Below are 22,998 nucleotides of genomic sequence, written 5' to 3'. Positions count from 1 at the left end.
ATCAAAAGTTAAGTCACTGCCTAAGTGCATGGATCGCTTTCCTGATTTTCAAAAATTCATTAAAAATATTCCTCAAGAGATATGCAAATATATTCAACGGATTCTTGTTCAGGGCGTCGTTGACTATGACTGAGTACAATTTCAAGACATTCCAACATACTTGGAATGTCCAAGTGCATGGATCGCTTTTCGGATTTTCAAAAATTCATTAAAAATATTATTCAAGAGATATGCAAATATATTCAACGGATTCTTGTTCAGGGCATGCTTGACTATGACTGTGTACAATTTCAAGACATTCCAAGATACTTTTGGGGTCTTTTTTGAATAAAAAGTTAAGTCACTGCCTAAGTGCATGGATCGCTTTCCTGATTTTCAAAAATTCATTAAAAATATTCCTTAAGCGATATGCAAATATTTTCAACGGATTCTTGTTCAGGGCGTCGTTGACTATGACTGAGTACAATTTCAAAACATTCCAACATACTTGGAATGTCCAAGTGCATGGATCGCTTTTCGGATTTTCAAAAATTCATTAAAAATATTCTTCAAGAGATATGCAAATATATTCAACGGATTCTTGTTCAGGGCATGCTTGACTATGACTGTGTACAATTTCAAGACATTCCAAGATACTTTTGGGGTCTTTTTTGACAAAAAAGTTAAGTCACTGCCTAAGTGCATGGATCGCTTTCCTGATTTTCAAAAATTCATTAAAAATATTCCTTAAGCGATATGCAAATATTTTCAACGGATTCTTGTTCAGGGCGTCGTTGACTATGACTGAGTACAATTTCAAGACATTCCAACATACTTGGAATGTCCAAGTGCATGGATCGCTTTCCTGATTTTCAAAAGTTCATTAAAAATATTCTTCAAGAGATATGCAAATATATTCAACGGATTCTTGTTCAGGGCATGCTTGACTATGACTGTGTACAATTTCAAGACATTCCAAGATACCTTTGGGGTCTTTTTTGGATAAAAAGTTAAGTCACTGCCTAAGTGCACAGACTTTCATCATTTTCAAAAATTCATTAAAAATATTCCTTAAGAGATATGCAAATATTTTCAATGGATTCTTGTTCAGGGCGTCGTTGACTATGACCGAGTACAATTTCAAGACATTCCAACATACTTGGAATGTCCAAGTGCATGGATCGCTTTCCGGATTTTCAAAAATTCATTAAAAATATTCTTCAAGAGATATGCAAATATATTCAACGGATTCTTGTTCAGGGCATGCTTGACTATGACTGTGTACAATTTCAAGACATTCCAAGATACTTTTGGGGTCTTTTTTGACGAAAAAGTTAAGTCACTGCCTAAGTGCATGGATCGCTTTCCTGATTTTCAGAAATTCTTTAAAAATATTCCTTAAACGATATGCAAATATTTTCAACGGATTCTTGTTCAGGGCGTCGTTGACTATGACTGAGTACAATTTCAAGACATTCCAACATACTTGGAATGTCCAAGTGCATGGATCGCTTTCCTGATTTTCAAAAGTTCATTAAAAATATTCTTCAAGAGATATGCAAATATATTCAACGGATTCTTGTTCAGGGCATGCTTGACTATGACTGTGTACAATTTCAAGACATTCCAGGATACTTTTGGGGTCTTTTTTGAATAAAAAATTAAGTCACTGCCTAAGTGCACAGACTTTCCTCATTTTCAAAAATTCATTAAAAATATTCCTTAAGAGATATGCAAATATTTTCAATTGATTCTTGTTCAGGGCGTCGTTGACTATGACTGAGTACAATTTCAAGACATTCCAACATACTTGGAATGTCCAAGTGCATGGATCGCTTTTCGGATTTTCAAAAATTCATTAAAAATATTCTTCAAGAGATATGCAAATATATTCAACGGATTCTTGTTCAGGGCATGCTTGACTATGACTGTGTACAATTTCAAGACATTCCAAGATACTTTTGGGGTCTTTTTTGACAAAAAAGTTAAGTCACTGCCTAAGTGCATGGATCGCTTTTCTGATTTTCAAAATTTCATTAAAAATATTCCTTAAGCGATATGCAAATATTTTCAACGGATTCTTGTTCAGGGCGTCGTTGACTATGACCGAGTACAATTTCAAGACATTCCAACATACTTGGAATGTCCAAGTGCATGGATCGCTTTCCTGATTTTCAAAAGTTCATTAAAAATATTCTTCAAGAGATATGCAAATATATTCAACGGATTCTTGTTCAGGGCATGCTTGACTATGACTGTGTACAATTTCAAGACATTCCAAGATACTTTTGGGGTCTTTTTTGAATAAAAAGTTAAGTCACTGCCGAAGTGCACAGACTTTCCTCATTTTCAAAAATTCATTAAAAATATTCCTTAAGAGATATGCAAATATTTTCAATTGATTCTTGTTCAGGGCGTCGTTGACTATGACTGAGTACAATTTCAAGACATTCCAACATACTTGGAATGTCCAAGTGCATGGATCGCTTTTCGGATTTTCAAAAATTCATTAAAAATATTCTTCAAGAGATATGCAAATATATTCAACGGATTCTTGTTCAGGGCATGCTTGACTATGACTGTGTACAATTTCAAGACATTCCAAGATACTTTTGGGGTCTTTTTTGACAAAAAAGTTAAGTCACTGCCTAAGTGCATGGATCGCTTTCCTGATTTTCAAAAATTCATTAAAAATATTCCTTAAACGATATGCAAATATTTTCAACGGATTCTTGTTCAGGGCGTCGTTGACTATGACTGAGTACAATTTCAAGACATTCCAACATACTTGGAATGTCCAAGTGCATGGATCGCTTTCCTGATTTTCAAAAGTTCATTAAAAATATTCTTCAAGAGATATGCAAATATATTCAACGGATTCTTGTTCAGGGCATGCTTGACTATGACTGTGTACAATTTCAAGACATTCCAAGATACTTTTGGGGTCTTTTTTGAATAAAAAGTTAAGTCACTGCCTAAGTGCACAGACTTTCATCATTTTCAAAAATTCATTAAAAATATTCCTTAAGAGATATGCAAATATTTTCAATGGATTCTTGTTCAGGGCGTCGTTGACTATGACCGAGTACAATTTCAAGACATTCCAACATACTTGGAATGTCCAAGTGCATGGATCGCTTTCCGGATTTTCAAAAATTCATTAAAAATATTCTTCAGGAGATATGCAAATATATTCAACGGATTCTTGTTCAGGGCATGCTTGACTATGACTGTGTACAATTTCAAGACATTCCAAGATACTTTTGGGGTCTTTTTTGACGAAAAAGTTAAGTCACTGCCTAAGTGCATGGATCGCTTTCCTGATTTTCAGAAATTCTTTAAAAATATTCCTTAAACGATATGCAAATATTTTCAACGGATTCTTGTTCAGGGCGTCGTTGACTATGACTGAGTACAATTTCAAGACATTCCAACATACTTGGAATGTCCAAGTGCATGGATCGCTTTCCTGATTTTCAAAAGTTCATTAAAAATATTCTTCAAGAGATATGCAAATATATTCAACGGATTCTTGTTCAGGGCATGCTTGACTATGACTGTGTACAATTTCAAGACATTCCAAGATACTTTTGGGGTCTTTTTTGAATAAAAAGTTAAGTCACTGCCTAAGTGCACAGACTTTCCTCATTTTCAAAAATTCATTAAAAATATTCCTTAAGAGATATGCAAATATTTTCAATTGATTCTTGTTCAGGGCGTCGTTGACTATGACTGAGTACAATTTCAAGACATTCCAACTACTTGGAATGTCCAAGTGCATGGATCGCTTTTCGGATTTTCAAAAATTCATTAAAAATATTCCTCAAGAGATATGCAAATATATTCAACGGATTCTTGTTCAGGGCGTCGTTGACTATGACTGAGTACAATTTCAAGACATTCCAACATACTTGGAATGTCCAAGTGCATGGATCGCTTTCCTGATTTTCAAAAGTTCATTAAAAATATTCTTCAAGAGATATGCAAATATATTCAACGGATTCTTGTTCAGGGCATGCTTGACTATGACTGTGTACAATTTCAAGACATTCCAAGATACTTTTGGGGTCTTTTTTGAATAAAAAGTTAAGTCACTGCCTAAGTGCACAGACTTTCCTCATTTTCAAAAATTCATTAAAAATATTCCTTAAGAGATATGCAAATATTTTCAATTGATTCTTGTTCAGGGCGTCGTTGACTATGACTGAGTACAATTTCAAGACATTCCAACATACTTGGAATGTCCAAGTGCATGGATCGCTTTTCGGATTTTCATAAATTCATTAAAAATATTCTTCAAGAGATATGCAAATATATTCAACGGATTCTTGTTCAGGGCATGCTTGACTATGACTGTGTACAATTTCAAGACATTCCAATTTACTTTTGGGGTTTTTTTTAAAAAAAAAGTCAAGTCACTAAGTGCATCAGGGCAAATGGATCGTTTCCTTCGTCTCACCTGATATCCTGCTGTGTGATCCACGGTGTCCAAACGTTTGTTTCCAGCGACTGGACGACATGGATGAACTCCTGCAGCTTTAATTCTTTAAAAACAACCCAAAAACATCAAAAGTTAAGTCACTGCCTAAGTGCATGGATCGCTTTCCTGATTTTCAAAAATTCATTAAAAATATTCCTCAAGAGATATGCAAATATATTCAACGGATTCTTGTTCAGGGCGTCGTTGACTATGACTGAGTACAATTTCAAGACATTCCAACATACTTGGAATGTCCAAGTGCATGGATCGCTTTTCGGATTTTCAAAAATTCATTAAAAATATTCTTCAAAAGATATGCAAATATATTCAACGGATTCTTGTTCAGGGCATGCTTGACTATGACTGTGTACAATTTCAAGACATTCCAACATACTTGGAATGTCCAAGTGCATGGATCGCTTTTCGGATTTTCAAAAATTCATTAAAAATATTCTTCAAGAGATATGCAAATATATTCAACGGATTCTTGTTCAGGGCATGCTTGACTATGACTGTGTACAATTTCAAGACATTCCAAGATACTTTTGGGGTCTTTTTTGACAAAAAAGTTAAGTCACTGCCTAAGTGCATGGATCGCTTTTCTGATTTTCAAAATTTCATTAAAAATATTCCTTAAGCGATATGCAAATATTTTCAACGGATTCTTGTTCAGGGCGTCGTTGACTATGACTGAGTACAATTTCAAGACATTCCAACATACTTGGAATGTCCAAGTGCATGGATCGCTTTCCTGATTTTCAAAAGTTCATTAAAAATATTCTTCAAGAGATATGCAAATATATTCAACGGATTCTTGTTCAGGGCATGCTTGACTATGAGTGTGTACAATTTCAAGACATTCCAAGATACTTTTGGGGTCTTTTTTGAATAAAAAGTTAAGTCACTGCCTAAGTGCACAGACTTTCCTCATTTTCAAAAATTCATTAAAAATATTCCTTAAGAGATATGCAAATATTTTCAATTGATTCTTGTTCAGGGCGTCGTTGACTATGACTGAGTACAATTTCAAGACATTCCAACATACTTGGAATGTCCAAGTGCATGGATCGCTTTTCGGATTTTCAAAAATTCATTAAAAATATTCTTCAAGAGATATGCAAATATATTCAACGGATTCTTGTTCAGGGCATGCTTGACTATGACTGTGTACAATTTCAAGACATTCCAAGATACTTTTGGGGTCTTTTTTGACAAAAAAGTTAAGTCACTGCCTAAGTGCATGGATCGCTTTCCTGATTTTCAAAAATTCATTAAAAATATTCCTTAAACGATATGCAAATATTTTCAACGGATTCTTGTTCAGGGCGTCGTTGACTATGACTGAGTACAATTTCAAGACATTCCAACATACTTGGAATGTCCAAGTGCATGGATCGCTTTCCTGATTTTCAAAAGTTCATTAAAAATATTCTTCAAGAGATATGCAAATATATTCAACGGATTCTTGTTCAGGGCATGCTTGACTATGACTGTGTACAATTTCAAGACATTCCAAGATACTTTTGGGGTCTTTTTTGAATAAAAAGTTAAGTCACTGCCTAAGTGCACAGACTTTCATCATTTTCAAAAATTCATTAAAAATATTCCTTAAGAGATATGCAAATATTTTCAATGGATTCTTGTTCAGGGCGTCGTTGACTATGACCGAGTACAATTTCAAGACATTCCAACATACTTGGAATGTCCAAGTGCATGGATCGCTTTCCGGATTTTCAAAAATTCATTAAAAATATTCTTCAGGAGATATGCAAATATATTCAACGGATTCTTGTTCAGGGCATGCTTGACTATGACTGTGTACAATTTCAAGACATTCCAAGATACTTTTGGGGTCTTTTTTGACGAAAAAGTTAAGTCACTGCCTAAGTGCATGGATCGCTTTCCTGATTTTCAGAAATTCTTTAAAAATATTCCTTAAACGATATGCAAATATTTTCAACGGATTCTTGTTCAGGGCGTCGTTGACTATGACTGAGTACAATTTCAAGACATTCCAACATACTTGGAATGTCCAAGTGCATGGATCGCTTTCCTGATTTTCAAAAGTTCATTAAAAATATTCTTCAAGAGATATGCAAATATATTCAACGGATTCTTGTTCAGGGCATGCTTGACTATGACTGTGTACAATTTCAAGACATTCCAAGATACTTTTGGGGCCTTTTTTGAATAAAAAGTTAAGTCACTGCCTAAGTGCACAGACTTTCCTCATTTTCAAAAATTCATTAAAAATATTCCTTAAGAGATATGCAAATATTTTCAATTGATTCTTGTTCAGGGCGTCGTTGACTATGACTGAGTACAATTTCAAGACATTCCAACATACTTGGAATGTCCAAGTGCATGGATCGCTTTTCGGATTTTCAAAAATTCATTAAAAATATTCCTCAAGAGATATGCAAATATATTCAACGGATTCTTGTTCAGGGCGTCGTTGACTATGACTGAGTACAATTTCAAGACATTCCAACATACTTGGAATGTCCAAGTGCATGGATCGCTTTCCTGATTTTCAAAAGTTCATTAAAAATATTCTTCAAGAGATATGCAAATATATTCAACGGATTCTTGTTCAGGGCATGCTTGACTATGACTGTGTACAATTTCAAGACATTCCAAGATACTTTTGGGGTCTTTTTTGAATAAAAAGTTAAGTCACTGCCTAAGTGCACAGACTTTCCTCATTTTCAAAAATTCATTAAAAATATTCCTTAAGAGATATGCAAATATTTTCAATTGATTCTTGTTCAGGGCGTCGTTGACTATGACTGAGTACAATTTCAAGACATTCCAACATACTTGGAATGTCCAAGTGCATGGATCGCTTTTCGGATTTTCATAAATTCATTAAAAATATTCTTCAAGAGATATGCAAATATATTCAACGGATTCTTGTTCAGGGCATGCTTGACTATGACTGTGTACAATTTCAAGACATTCCAATTTACTTTTGGGTTTTTTTTTAAAAAAAAAGTCAAGTCACTAAGTGCATCAGGGCAAATGGATCGTTTCCTTCGTCTCACCTGATATCCTGCTGTGTGATCCACGGTGTCCAAACGTTTGTTTCCAGCGACTGGACGACATGGATGAACTCCTGCAGCTTTAATTCTTTAAAAACAACCCAAAAACATCAAAAGTTAAGTCACTGCCTAAGTGCATGGATCGCTTTCCTGATTTTCAAAAATTCATTAAAAATATTCCTCAAGAGATATGCAAATATATTCAACGGATTCTTGTTCAGGGCGTCGTTGACTATGACTGAGTACAATTTCAAGACATTCCAACATACTTGGAATGTCCAAGTGCATGGATCGCTTTTCGGATTTTCAAAAATTCATTAAAAATATTCTTCAAGAGATATGCAAATATATTCAACGGATTCTTGTTCAGGGCATGCTTGACTATGACTGTGTACAATTTCAAGACATTCCAGGATACTTTTGGGGTCTTTTTTGACAAAAAAGTTAAGTCACTGCCTAAGTGCATGGATCGCTTTCCTGATTTTCAAAAATTTTTTAAAAATATTCTTCAAGAGATATGCAAATATATTCAACGGATTCTTGTTCAGGGCATGCTTGACTATGACTGTGTACAATTTCAAGACATTCCAAGATACCTTTGGGGTCTTTTTTGGATAAAAAGTTAAGTCACTGCCGAAGTGCACAGACTTTCATCATTTTCAAAAATTCATTAAAAATATTCCTTAAGAGATATGCAAATATTTTCAATGGATTCTTGTTCAGGGCGTCGTTGACTATGACCGAGTACAATTTCAAGACATTCCAACATACTTGGAATGTCCAAGTGCATGGATCGCTTTCCTGATTTTCAAAAGTTCATTAAAAATATTCTTCAAGAGATATGCAAATATATTCAACGGATTCTTGTTCAGGGCATTCTTGACTATGACTGTGTACAATTTCAAGACATTCCAAGATACTTTTGGGGTCTTTTTTGATGAAAAAGTTAAGTCACTGCCTAAGTGCATGGATCGCTTTCCTGATTTTCAAAAATTCATTAAAAATATTCCTTAAGCGATATGCAAATATATTCAACGGATTCTTGTTCAGGGCGTCGTTGACTATGACTGAGTACAATTTCAAGACATTCCAACATACTTGGAATGTCCAAGTGCATGGATCGCTTTCCGGATTTTCAAAAATTCATTAAAAATATTCTTCAAGAGATATGCAAATATATTCAATGGATTCTTGTTCAGGGCATGCTTGACTATGACTGTGTACACTTTCAAGACATTCCAAGATACTTTTGGGGTCTTTTTTGACGAAAAAGTTAAGTCACTGCCTAAGTGCATGGATCGCTTTCCTGATTTTCAGAAATTCTTTAAAAATATTCCTTAAACGATATGCAAATATTTTCAACGGATTCTTGTTCAGGGCGTCGTTGACTATGACTGAGTACAATTTCAAGACATTCCAACATACTTGGAATGTCCAAGTGCATGGATCGCTTTCCTGATTTTCAAAAGTTCATTAAAAATATTCTTCAAGAGATATGCAAATATATTCAACGGATTCTTGTTCAGGGCATGCTTGACTATGACTGTGTACAATTTCAAGACATTCCAGGATACTTTTGGGGTCTTTTTTGAATAAAAAGTTAAGTCACTGCCTAAGTGCACAGACTTTCCTCATTTTCAAAAATTCATTAAAAATATTCCTTAAGAGATATGCAAATATTTTCAATTGATTCTTGTTCAGGGCGTCGTTGACTATGACTGAGTACAATTTCAAGACATTCCAACATACTTGGAATGTCCAAGTGCATGGATCGCTTTTCGGATTTTCAAAAATTCATTAAAAATATTCTTCAAGAGATATGCAAATATATTCAACGGATTCTTGTTCAGGGCATGCTTGACTATGACTGTGTACAATTTCAAGACATTCCAAGATACTTTTGGGGTCTTTTTTGACAAAAAAGTTAAGTCACTGCCTAAGTGCATGGATCGCTTTTCTGATTTTCAAAATTTCATTAAAAATATTCCTTAAGCGATATGCAAATATTTTCAACGGATTCTTGTTCAGGGCGTCGTTGACTATGACTGAGTACAATTTCAAGACATTCCAACATACTTGGAATGTCCAAGTGCATGGATCGCTTTCCTGATTTTCAAAAGTTCATTAAAAATATTCTTCAAGAGATATGCAAATATATTCAACGGATTCTTGTTCAGGGCATGCTTGACTATGACTGTGTACAATTTCAAGACATTCCAAGATACTTTTGGGGTCTTTTTTGAATAAAAAGTTAAGTCACTGCCTAAGTGCACAGACTTTCCTCATTTTCAAAAATTCATTAAAAATATTCCTTAAGAGATATGCAAATATTTTCAATTGATTCTTGTTCAGGGCGTCGTTGACTATGACTGAGTACAATTTCAAGACATTCCAACATACTTGGAATGTCCAAGTGCATGGATCGCTTTTCGGATTTTCAAAAATTCATTAAAAATATTCTTCAAGAGATATGCAAATATATTCAACGGATTCTTGTTCAGGGCATGCTTGACTATGACTGTGTACAATTTCAAGACATTCCAAGATACTTTTGGGGTCTTTTTTGACAAAAAAGTTAAGTCACTGCCTAAGTGCATGGATCGCTTTCCTGATTTTCAAAAATTCATTAAAAATATTCCTTAAGCGATATGAAAATATTTTCAACGGATTCTTGTTCAGGGCGTCGTTGACTATGACTGAGTACAATTTCAAGACATTCCAACATACTTGGAATGTCCAAGTGCATGGATCGCTTTCCTGATTTTCAAAAGTTCATTAAAAATATTCTTCAAGAGATATGCAAATATATTCAACGGATTCTTGTTCAGGGCATGCTTGACTATGACTGTGTACAATTTCAAGACATTCCAAGATACTTTTGGGGTCTTTTTTGAATAAAAAGTTAAGTCACTGCCTAAGTGCACAGACTTTCATCATTTTCAAAAATTCATTAAAAATATTCCTTAAGAGATATGCAAATATTTTCAATGGATTCTTGTTCAGGGCGTCGTTGACTATGACTGAGTACAATTTCAAGACATTCCAACATACTTGGAATGTCCAAGTGCATGGATCGCTTTTCGGATTTTCAAAATTTCATTAAAAATATTCTTCAAGAGATATGCAAATATATTCAACGGATTCTTGTTCAGGGCATGCTTGACTATGACTGTGTACAATTTCAAGACATTCCAAGATACTTTTGGGGTCTTTTTTGAATAAAAAGTTAAGTCACTGCCTAAGTGCACAGACTTTCATCATTTTCAAAAATTCATTAAAAATATTCCTTAAGAGATATGCAAATATTTTCAATGGATTTTTGTTCAGGGCGTCGTTGACTATGACCGAGTACAATTTCAAGACATTCCAACATACTTGGAATGTCCAAGTGCATGGATCGCTTTCCGGATTTTCAAAAATTCATTAAAAATATTCTTCAAGAGATATGCAAATATATTCAACGGATTCTTGTTCAGGGCATTCTTGACTATGACTGTGTACAATTTCAAGACATTCCAAGATACTTTTGGGGTCTTTTTTGACGAAAAAGTTAAGTCACTGCCTAAGTGCATGGATCGCTTTCCTGATTTTCAGAAATTCTTTAAAAATATTCCTTAAACGATATGCAAATATTTTCAACGGATTCTTGTTCAAGGCGTCGTTGACTATGACTGAGTACAATTTCAAGACATTCCAACATACTTGGAATGTCCAAGTGCATGGATCGCTTTCCTGATTTTCAAAAGTTCATTAAAAATATTCTTCAAGAGATATGCAAATATATTCAACGGATTCTTGTTCAGGGCATGCTTGAATATGACTGTGTACAATTTCAAGACATTCCAAGATACTTTTGGGGTCTTTTTTGAATAAAAAGTTAAGTCACTGCCTAAGTGCACAGACTTTCATCATTTTCAAAAATTCATTAAAAATATTCCTTAAGAGATATGCAAATATTTTCAATGGATTTTTGTTCAGGGCGTCGTTGACTATGACCGAGTACAATTTCAAGACATTCCAACATACTTGGAATGTCCAAGTGCATGGATCGCTTTCCGGATTTTCAAAAATTCATTAAAAATATTCTTCAAGAGATGTGCAAATATATTCAACGGATTCTTGTTCAGGGCATTCTTGACTATGACTGTGTACAATTTCAAGACATTCCAAGATACTTTTGGGGTCTTTTTTGACGAAAAAGTTAAGTCACTGCCTAAGTGCATGGATCGCTTTCCTGATTTTCAGAAATTCTTTAAAAATATTCCTTAAACGATATGCAAATATTTTCAACGGATTCTTGTTCAGGGCGTCGTTGACTATGACTGAGTACAATTTCAAGACATTCCAACATACTTGGAATGTCCAAGTGCATGGATCGCTTTCCTGATTTTCAAAAGTTCATTAAAAATATTCTTCAAGAGATATGCAAATATATTCAACGGATTCTTGTTCAGGGCATGCTTGACTATGACTGTGTACAATTTCAAGACATTCCAAGATACTTTTGGGGTCTTTTTTGACAAAAAAGTTAAGTCACTGCCTAAGTGCATGGATCGCTTTTCTGATTTTCAAAATTTCATTAAAAATATTCCTTAAGCGATATGCAAATATTTTCAACGGATTCTTGTTCAGGGCGTCGTTGACTATGACTGAGTACAATTTCAAGACATTCCAACATACTTGGAATGTCCAAGTGCATGGATCGCTTTCCTGATTTTCAAAAGTTCATTAAAAATATTCTTCAAGAGATATGCAAATATATTCAACGGATTCTTGTTCAGGGCATGCTTGACTATGACTGTGTACAATTTCAAGACATTCCAAGATACTTTTGGGGTCTTTTTTGAATAAAAAGTTAAGTCACTGCCTAAGTGCACAGACTTTCCTCATTTTCAAAAATTCATTAAAAATATTCCTTAAGAGATATGCAAATATTTTCAATTGATTCTTGTTCAGGGCGTCGTTGACTATGACCGAGTACAATTTCAAGACATTCCAACATACTTGGAATGTCCAAGTGCATGGATCGCTTTCCGGATTTTCAAAAATTCATTAAAAATATTCTTCAAGAGATATGCAAATATATTCAACGGATTCTTGTTCAGGGCATTCTTGACTATGACTGTGTACAATTTCAAGACATTCCAAGATACTTTTGGGGTCTTTTTTGACGAAAAAGTTAAGTCACTGCCTAAGTGCATGGATCGCTTTCCTGATTTTCAGAAATTCTTTAAAAATATTCCTTAAACGATATGCAAATATTTTCAACGGATTCTTGTTCAAGGCGTCGTTGACTATGACTGAGTACAATTTCAAGACATTCCAACATACTTGGAATGTCCAAGTGCATGGATCGCTTTCCTGATTTTCAAAAGTTCATTAAAAATATTCTTCAAGAGATATGCAAATATATTCAACGGATTCTTGTTCAGGGCATGCTTGAATATGACTGTGTACAATTTCAAGACATTCCAAGATACTTTTGGGGTCTTTTTTGAATAAAAAGTTAAGTCACTGCCTAAGTGCACAGACTTTCATCATTTTCAAAAATTCATTAAAAATATTCCTTAAGAGATATGCAAATATTTTCAATGGATTTTTGTTCAGGGCGTCGTTGACTATGACCGAGTACAATTTCAAGACATTCCAACATACTTGGAATGTCCAAGTGCATGGATCGCTTTCCGGATTTTCAAAAATTCATTAAAAATATTCTTCAAGAGATGTGCAAATATATTCAACGGATTCTTGTTCAGGGCATTCTTGACTATGACTGTGTACAATTTCAAGACATTCCAAGATACTTTTGGGGTCTTTTTTGACGAAAAAGTTAAGTCACTGCCTAAGTGCATGGATCGCTTTCCTGATTTTCAGAAATTCTTTAAAAATATTCCTTAAACGATATGCAAATATTTTCAACGGATTCTTGTTCAGGGCGTCGTTGACTATGACTGAGTACAATTTCAAGACATTCCAACATACTTGGAATGTCCAAGTGCATGGATCGCTTTCCTGATTTTCAAAAGTTCATTAAAAATATTCTTCAAGAGATATGCAAATATATTCAACGGATTCTTGTTCAGGGCATGCTTGACTATGACTGTGTACAATTTCAAGACATTCCAAGATACTTTTGGGGTCTTTTTTGACAAAAAAGTTAAGTCACTGCCTAAGTGCATGGATCGCTTTTCTGATTTTCAAAATTTCATTAAAAATATTCCTTAAGCGATATGCAAATATTTTCAACGGATTCTTGTTCAGGGCGTCGTTGACTATGACTGAGTACAATTTCAAGACATTCCAACATACTTGGAATGTCCAAGTGCATGGATCGCTTTCCTGATTTTCAAAAGTTCATTAAAAATATTCTTCAAGAGATATGCAAATATATTCAACGGATTCTTGTTCAGGGCATGCTTGACTATGACTGTGTACAATTTCAAGACATTCCAAGATACTTTTGGGGTCTTTTTTGAATAAAAAGTTAAGTCACTGCCTAAGTGCACAGACTTTCCTCATTTTCAAAAATTCATTAAAAATATTCCTTAAGAGATATGCAAATATTTTCAATTGATTCTTGTTCAGGGCGTCGTTGACTATGACTGAGTACAATTTCAAGACATTCCAACATACTTGGAATGTCCAAGTGCATGGATCGCTTTTCGGATTTTCAAAAATTCATTAAAAATATTCTTCAAGAGATATGCAAATATATTCAACGGATTCTTGTTCAGGGCATGCTTGACTATGACTGTGTACAATTTCAAGACATTCCAAGATACTTTTGGGGTCTTTTTTGACAAAAAAGTTAAGTCACTGCCTAAGTGCATGGATCGCTTTCCTGATTTTCAAAAATTCATTAAAAATATTCCTTAAGCGATATGAAAATATTTTCAACGGATTCTTGTTCAGGGCGTCGTTGACTATGACTGAGTACAATTTCAAGACATTCCAACATACTTGGAATGTCCAAGTGCATGGATCGCTTTCCTGATTTTCAAAAGTTCATTAAAAATATTCTTCAAGAGATATGCAAATATATTCAACGGATTCTTGTTCAGGGCATGCTTGACTATGACTGTGTACAATTTCAAGACATTCCAAGATACTTTTGGGGTCTTTTTTGAATAAAAAGTTAAGTCACTGCCTAAGTGCACAGACTTTCATCATTTTCAAAAATTCATTAAAAATATTCCTTAAGAGATATGCAAATATTTTCAATGGATTCTTGTTCAGGGCGTCGTTGACTATGACTGAGTACAATTTCAAGACATTCCAACATACTTGGAATGTCCAAGTGCATGGATCGCTTTTCGGATTTTCAAAATTTCATTAAAAATATTCTTCAAGAGATATGCAAATATATTCAACGGATTCTTGTTCAGGGCATGCTTGACTATGACTGTGTACAATTTCAAGACATTCCAAGATACTTTTGGGGTCTTTTTTGAATAAAAAGTTAAGTCACTGCCTAAGTGCACAGACTTTCATCATTTTCAAAAATTCATTAAAAATATTCCTTAAGAGATATGCAAATATTTTCAATGGATTTTTGTTCAGGGCGTCGTTGACTATGACCGAGTACAATTTCAAGACATTCCAACATACTTGGAATGTCCAAGTGCATGGATCGCTTTCCGGATTTTCAAAAATTCATTAAAAATATTCTTCAAGAGATATGCAAATATATTCAACGGATTCTTGTTCAGGGCATTCTTGACTATGACTGTGTACAATTTCAAGACATTCCAAGATACTTTTGGGGTCTTTTTTGACGAAAAAGTTAAGTCACTGCCTAAGTGCATGGATCGCTTTCCTGATTTTCAGAAATTCTTTAAAAATATTCCTTAAACGATATGCAAATATTTTCAACGGATTCTTGTTCAAGGCGTCGTTGACTATGACTGAGTACAATTTCAAGACATTCCAACATACTTGGAATGTCCAAGTGCATGGATCGCTTTCCTGATTTTCAAAAGTTCATTAAAAATATTCTTCAAGAGATATGCAAATATATTCAACGGATTCTTGTTCAGGGCATGCTTGAATATGACTGTGTACAATTTCAAGACATTCCAAGATACTTTTGGGGTCTTTTTTGAATAAAAAGTTAAGTCACTGCCTAAGTGCACAGACTTTCATCATTTTCAAAAATTCATTAAAAATATTCCTTAAGAGATATGCAAATATTTTCAATGGATTTTTGTTCAGGGCGTCGTTGACTATGACCGAGTACAATTTCAAGACATTCCAACATACTTGGAATGTCCAAGTGCATGGATCGCTTTCCGGATTTTCAAAAATTCATTAAAAATATTCTTCAAGAGATGTGCAAATATATTCAACGGATTCTTGTTCAGGGCATTCTTGACTATGACTGTGTACAATTTCAAGACATTCCAAGATACTTTTGGGGTCTTTTTTGACGAAAAAGTTAAGTCACTGCCTAAGTGCATGGATCGCTTTCCTGATTTTCAGAAATTCTTTAAAAATATTCCTTAAACGATATGCAAATATTTTCAACGGATTCTTGTTCAGGGCGTCGTTGACTATGACTGAGTACAATTTCAAGACATTCCAACATACTTGGAATGTCCAAGTGCATGGATCGCTTTCCTGATTTTCAAAAGTTCATTAAAAATATTCTTCAAGAGATATGCAAATATATTCAACGGATTCTTGTTCAGGGCATGCTTGACTATGACTGTGTACAATTTCAAGACATTCCAAGATACTTTTGGGGTCTTTTTTGAATAAAAAGTTAAGTCACTGCCTAAGTGCACAGACTTTCCTCATTTTCAAAAATTCATTAAAAATATTCCTTAAGAGATATGCAAATATTTTCAATTGATTCTTGTTCAGGGCGTCGTTGACTATGACTGAGTACAATTTCAAGACATTCCAACATACTTGGAATGTCCAAGTGCATAAATCGCTTTTCGGATTTTCAAAAATTCATTAAAAATATTCTTCAAGAGATATGCAAATATATTCAACGGATTCTTGTTCAGGGCATGCTTGACTATGACTGTGTACAATTTCAAGACATTCCAAGATACTTTTGGGGTCTTTTTTGACGAAAAAGTTAAGTCACTGCCTAAGTGCATGGATCGCTTTCCTGATTTTCAGAAATTCTTTAAAAATATTCCTTAAACGATATGCAAATATTTTCAACGGATTCTTGTTCAGGGCGTCGTTGACTATGACTGAGTACAATTTCAAGACATTCCAACATACTTGGAATGTCCAAGTGCATGGATCGCTTTCCTGATTTTCAAAAGTTCATTAAAAATATTCTTCAATAGATATGCAAATATATTCAACGGATTCTTGTTCAGGGCATGCTTGACTATGACTGTGTACAATTTCAAGACATTCCAAGATACTTTTGGGGTCTTTTTTGAATAAAAAGTTAAGTCACTGCCTAAGTGCATGGATCGCTTTCCTGATTTTCAGAAATTCTTTAAAAATATTCCTTAAACGATATGCAAATATTTTCAACGGATTCTTGTTCAGGGCGTCGTTGACTATGACTGAGTACAATTTCAAGACATTCCAACATACTTGGAATGTCCAAGTGCATGGATCGCTTTCCTGATTTTCAAAAGTTCATTAAAAATATTCTTCAAGAGATATGCAAATATATTCAACGGATTCTTGTTCAGGGCATGCTTGACTATGACTGTGTACAATTTCAAGATATTCCAAGATACCTTTGGGGTCTTTTTTGAATAAAAAGTTAAGTCACTGCCTAAGTGCACAGACTTTCATCATTTTCAAAAATTCATTAAAAATATTCCTTAAGAGATATGCAAATATTTTCAATGGATTCTTGTTCAGGGCGTCGTTGACTATGACCGAGTACAATTTCAAGACATTCCAACATACTTGGAATGTCCAAGTGCATGGATCGCTTTCCGGATTTTCAAAAATTCATTAAAAATATTCTTCAAGAGATATGCAAATATATTCAACGGATTCTTGTTCAGGGCATTCTTGACTATGACTGTGTACAATTTCAAGACATTCCAAGATACTTTTGGGGTCTTTTTTGACGAAAAAGTTAAGTCACTGCCTAAGTGCATGGATCGCTTTCCTGATTTTCAGAAATTCTTTAAAAATATTCCTTAAACGATATGCAAATATTTTCAACGGATTCTTGTTCAGGGCGTCGTTGACTATGACTGAGTACAATTTCAAGACATTCCAACATACTTGGAATGTCCAAGTGCATGGATCGCTTTCCTGATTTTCAAAAGTTCATTAAAAATATTCTTCAAGAGATATGCAAATATATTCAACGGATTCTTGTTCAGGGCATGCTTGACTATGACTGTGTACAATTTCAAGACATTCCAAGATACTTTTGGGGTCTTTTTTGAATAAAAAGTTAAGTCACTGCCTAAGTGCACAGACTTTCCTCATTTTCAAAAATTCATTAAAAATATTCCTTAAGCGATATGCAAATATTTTCAATTGATTCTTGTTCAGGGCGTCGTTGACTATGACTGAGTACAATTTCAAGACATTCCAACATACTTGGAATGTCCAAGTGCATGGATCGCTTTTCGGATTTTCAAAATTTCATTAAAAATATTCTTCAAGAGATATGCAAATATATTCAACGGATTCTTGTTCAGGGCATGCTTGACTATGACTGTGTACAATTTCAAGACATTCCAAGATACCTTTGGGGTCTTTTTTGAATAAAAAGTTAAGTCACTGCCTAAGTGCACAGACTTTTATCATTTTCAAAAATTCATTAAAAATATTCCTTAAGAGATATGCAAATATTTTCAATGGATTTTTGTTCAGGGCGTCGTTGACTATGACCGAGTACAATTTCAAGACATTCAAACATACTTGGAATGTCCAAGTGCATGGATCGCTTTCCTGATTTTCAAAAGTTAATTAAAAATATTCTTCAAGAGATATGCAAATATATTCAACGGATTCTTGTTCAGGGCATGCTTGACTATGACTGTGTACAATTTCAAGACATTCCAAGATACTTTTGGGGTCTTTTTTGAATAAAAAGTTAAGTCACTGCCTAAGTGCATGGATCGCTTTCCTGATTTTCAAAAATTCATTAAAAATATTCCTTAAGCGATATGCAAATATTTTCAACGATTCTTGTTCAGGGCGTCGTTGACTATGACTGAGTACAATTTCAAAACATTCCAACATACTTGGAATGTCCAAGTGCATGGATCGCTTTTCGGATTTTCAAAAATTCATTAAAAATATTCTTCAAGAGATATGCAAATATATTCAACGGATTCTTGTTCAGGGCATGCTTGACTATGACTGTGTACAATTTCAAGACATTCCAAGATACTTTTGGGGTCTTTTTTGACAAAAAAGTTAAGTCACTGCCTAAGTGCATGGATCGCTTTCCTGATTTTCAAAAATTCATTAAAAATATTCCTTAAGCGATATGCAAATATTTTCAACGGATTCTTGTTCAGGGCGTCGTTGACTATGACTGAGTACAATTTCAAGACATTCCAACATACTTGGAATGTCCAAGTGCATGGATCGCTTTCCTGATTTTCAAAAGTTCATTAAAAATATTCTTCAAGAGATATGCAAATATATTCAACGGATTCTTGTTCAGGGCATGCTTGACTATGACTGTGTACAATTTCAAGACATTCCAAGATACTTTTGGGGTCTTTTTTGAATAAAAAGTTAAGTCACTGCCTAAGTGCACAGACTTTCCTCATTTTCAAAAATTCATTAAAAATATTCCTTAAGAGATATGCAAATATTTTCAATTGATTCTTGTTCAGGGCGTCGTTGACTATGACTGAGTACAATTTCAAGACATTCCAACATACTTGGAATGTCCAAGTGCATGGATCGCTTTTCGGATTTTCATAAATTCATTAAAAATATTCTTCAAGAGATATGCAAATATATTCAACGGATTCTTGTTCAGGGCATGCTTGACTATGACTGTGTACAATTTCAAGACATTCCAATTTACTTTTGGGGTTTTTTTAAAAAAAAAAGTCAAGTCACTAAGTGCATCAGGGCAAATGGATCGTTTCCTTCGTCTCACCTGATATCCTGCTGTGTGATCCACGGTGTCCAAACGTTTGTTTCCAGCGACTGGACGACATGGATGAACTCCTGCAGCTTTAATTCTTTAAAAACAACCCAAAAACATCAAAAGTTAAGTCACTGCCTAAGTGCATGGATCGCTTTCCTGATTTTCAAAAATTCATTAAAAATATTCCTCAAGAGATATGCAAATATATTCAACGGATTCTTGTTCAGGGCGTCGTTGACTATGACTGAGTACAATTTCAAGACATTCCAACATACTTGGAATGTCCAAGTGCATGGATCGCTTTTCGGATTTTCAAAAATTCATTAAAAATATTATTCAAGAGATATGCAAATATATTCAACGGATTCTTGTTCAGGGCATGCTTGACTATGACTGTGTACAATTTCAAGACATTCCAAGATACTTTTGGGGTCTTTTTTGAATAAAAAGTTAAGTCACTGCCTAAGTGCATGGATCGCTTTCCTGATTTTCAAAAATTCATTAAAAATATTCCTTAAGCGATATGCAAATATTTTCAACGGATTCTTGTTCAGGGCGTCGTTGACTATGACTGAGTACAATTTCAAAACATTCCAACATACTTGGAATGTCCAAGTGCATGGATCGCTTTTCGGATTTTCAAAAATTCATTAAAAATATTCTTCAAGAGATATGCAAATATATTCAACGGATTCTTGTTCAGGGCATGCTTGACTATGACTGTGTACAATTTCAAGACATTCCAAGATACTTTTGGGGTCTTTTTTGACAAAAAAGTTAAGTCACTGCCTAAGTGCATGGATCGCTTTCCTGATTTTCAAAAATTCATTAAAAATATTCCTTAAGCGATATGCAAATATTTTCAACGGATTCTTGTTCAGGGCGTCGTTGACTATGACTGAGTACAATTTCAAGACATTCCAACATACTTGGAATGTCCAAGTGCATGGATCGCTTTCCTGATTTTCAAAAGTTCATTAAAAATATTCTTCAAGAGATATGCAAATATATTCAACGGATTCTTGTTCAGGGCATGCTTGACTATGACTGTGTACAATTTCAAGACATTCCAAGATACCTTTGGGGTCTTTTTTGGATAAAAAGTTAAGTCACTGCCTAAGTGCACAGACTTTCATCATTTTCAAAAATTCATTAAAAATATTCCTTAAGAGATATGCAAATATTTTCAATGGATTCTTGTTCAGGGCGTCGTTGACTATGACCGAGTACAATTTCAAGACATTCCAACATACTTGGAATGTCCAAGTGCATGGATCGCTTTCCGGATTTTCAAAAATTCATTAAAAATATTCTTCAAGAGAAATGCAAATATATTCAACGGATTCTTGTTCAGGGCATGCTTGACTATGACTGTGTACAATTTCAAGACATTCCAAGATACTTTTGGGGTCTTTTTTGACGAAAAAGTTAAGTCACTGCCTAAGTGCATGGATCGCTTTCCTGATTTTCAGAAATTCTTTAAAAATATTCCTTAAACGATATGCAAATATTTTCAACGGATTCTTGTTCAGGGCGTCGTTGACTATGACTGAGTACAATTTCAAGACATTCCAACATACTTGGAATGTCCAAGTGCATGGATCGCTTTCCTGATTTTCAAAAGTTCATTAAAAATATTCTTCAAGAGATATGCAAATATATTCAACGGATTCTTGTTCAGGGCATGCTTGACTATGACTGTGTACAATTTCAAGACATTCCAGGATACTTTTGGGGTCTTTTTTGAATAAAAAATTAAGTCACTGCCTAAGTGCACAGACTTTCCTCATTTTCAAAAATTCATTAAAAATATTCCTTAAGAGATATGCAAATATTTTCAATTGATTCTTGTTCAGGGCGTCGTTGACTATGACTGAGTACAATTTCAAGACATTCCAACATACTTGGAATGTCCAAGTGCATGGATCGCTTTCCTGATTTTCAAAAGTTCATTAAAAATATTCTTCAAGAGATATGCAAATATATTCAACGGATTCTTGTTCAGGGCATGCTTGACTATGACTGTGTACAATTTCAAGACATTCCAAGATACTTTTGGGGTCTTTTTTGAATAAAAAGTTAAGTCACTGCCTAAGTGCACAGACTTTCCTCATTTTCAAAAATTCATTAAAAATATTCCTTAAGAGATATGCAAATATTTTCAATTGATTCTTGTTCAGGGCGTCGTTGACTATGACTGAGTACAATTTCAAGACATTCCAACATACTTGGAATGTCCAAGTGCATGGATCGCTTTTCGGATTTTCAAAAATTCATTAAAAATATTCTTCAAGAGATATGCAAATATATTCAACGGATTCTTGTTCAGGGCATGCTTGACTATGACTGTGTACAATTTCAAGACATTCCAAGATACTTTTGGGGTCTTTTTTGACAAAAAAGTTAAGTCACTGCCTAAGTGCATGGATCGCTTTCCTGATTTTCAAAAATTCATTAAAAATATTCCTTAAACGATATGCAAATATTTTCAACGGATTCTTGTTCAGGGCGTCGTTGACTATGACTGAGTACAATTTCAAGACATTCCAACATACTTGGAATGTCCAAGTGCATGGATCGCTTTCCTGATTTTCAAAAGTTCATTAAAAATATTCTTCAAGAGATATGCAAATATATTCAACGGATTCTTGTTCAGGGCATGCTTGACTATGACTGTGTACAATTTCAAGACATTCCAAGATACTTTTGGGGTCTTTTTTGAATAAAAAGTTAAGTCACTGCCTAAGTGCACAGACTTTCATCATTTTCAAAAATTCATTAAAAATATTCCTTAAGCGATATGCAAATATTTTCAATGGATTCTTGTTCAGGGCGTCGTTGACTATGACCGAGTACAATTTCAAGACATTCCAACATACTTGGAATGTCCAAGTGCATGGATCGCTTTCCGGATTTTCAAAAATTCATTAAAAATATTCTTCAGGAGATATGCAAATATATTCAACGGATTCTTGTTCAGGGCATGCTTGACTATGACTGTGTACAATTTCAAGACATTCCAAGATACTTTTGGGGTCTTTTTTGACGAAAAAGTTAAGTCACTGCCTAAGTGCATGGATCGCTTTCCTGATTTTCAGAAATTCTTTAAAAATATTCCTTAAACGATATGCAAATATTTTCAACGGATTCTTGTTCAGGGCGTCGTTGACTATGACTGAGTACAATTTCAAGACATTCCAACATACTTGGAATGTCCAAGTGCATGGATCGCTTTCCTGATTTTCAAAAGTTCATTAAAAATATTCTTCAAGAGATATGCAAATATATTCAACGGATTCTTGTTCAGGGCATGCTTGACTATGACTGTGTACAATTTCAAGACATTCCAAGATACTTTTGGGGTCTTTTTTGAATAAAAAGTTAAGTCACTGCCTAAGTGCACAGACTTTCCTCATTTTCAAAAATTCATTAAAAATATTCCT

The sequence above is a fragment of the Microchirus variegatus genome (genome assembly GCF_963457635.1).
Source record: "Microchirus variegatus genome assembly, chromosome: 13".
In the NCBI taxonomy this organism is placed as follows: domain Eukaryota; kingdom Metazoa; phylum Chordata; class Actinopteri; order Pleuronectiformes; family Soleidae; genus Microchirus; species Microchirus variegatus.
Note: the sequence above shows the minus strand (reverse complement) of the source record.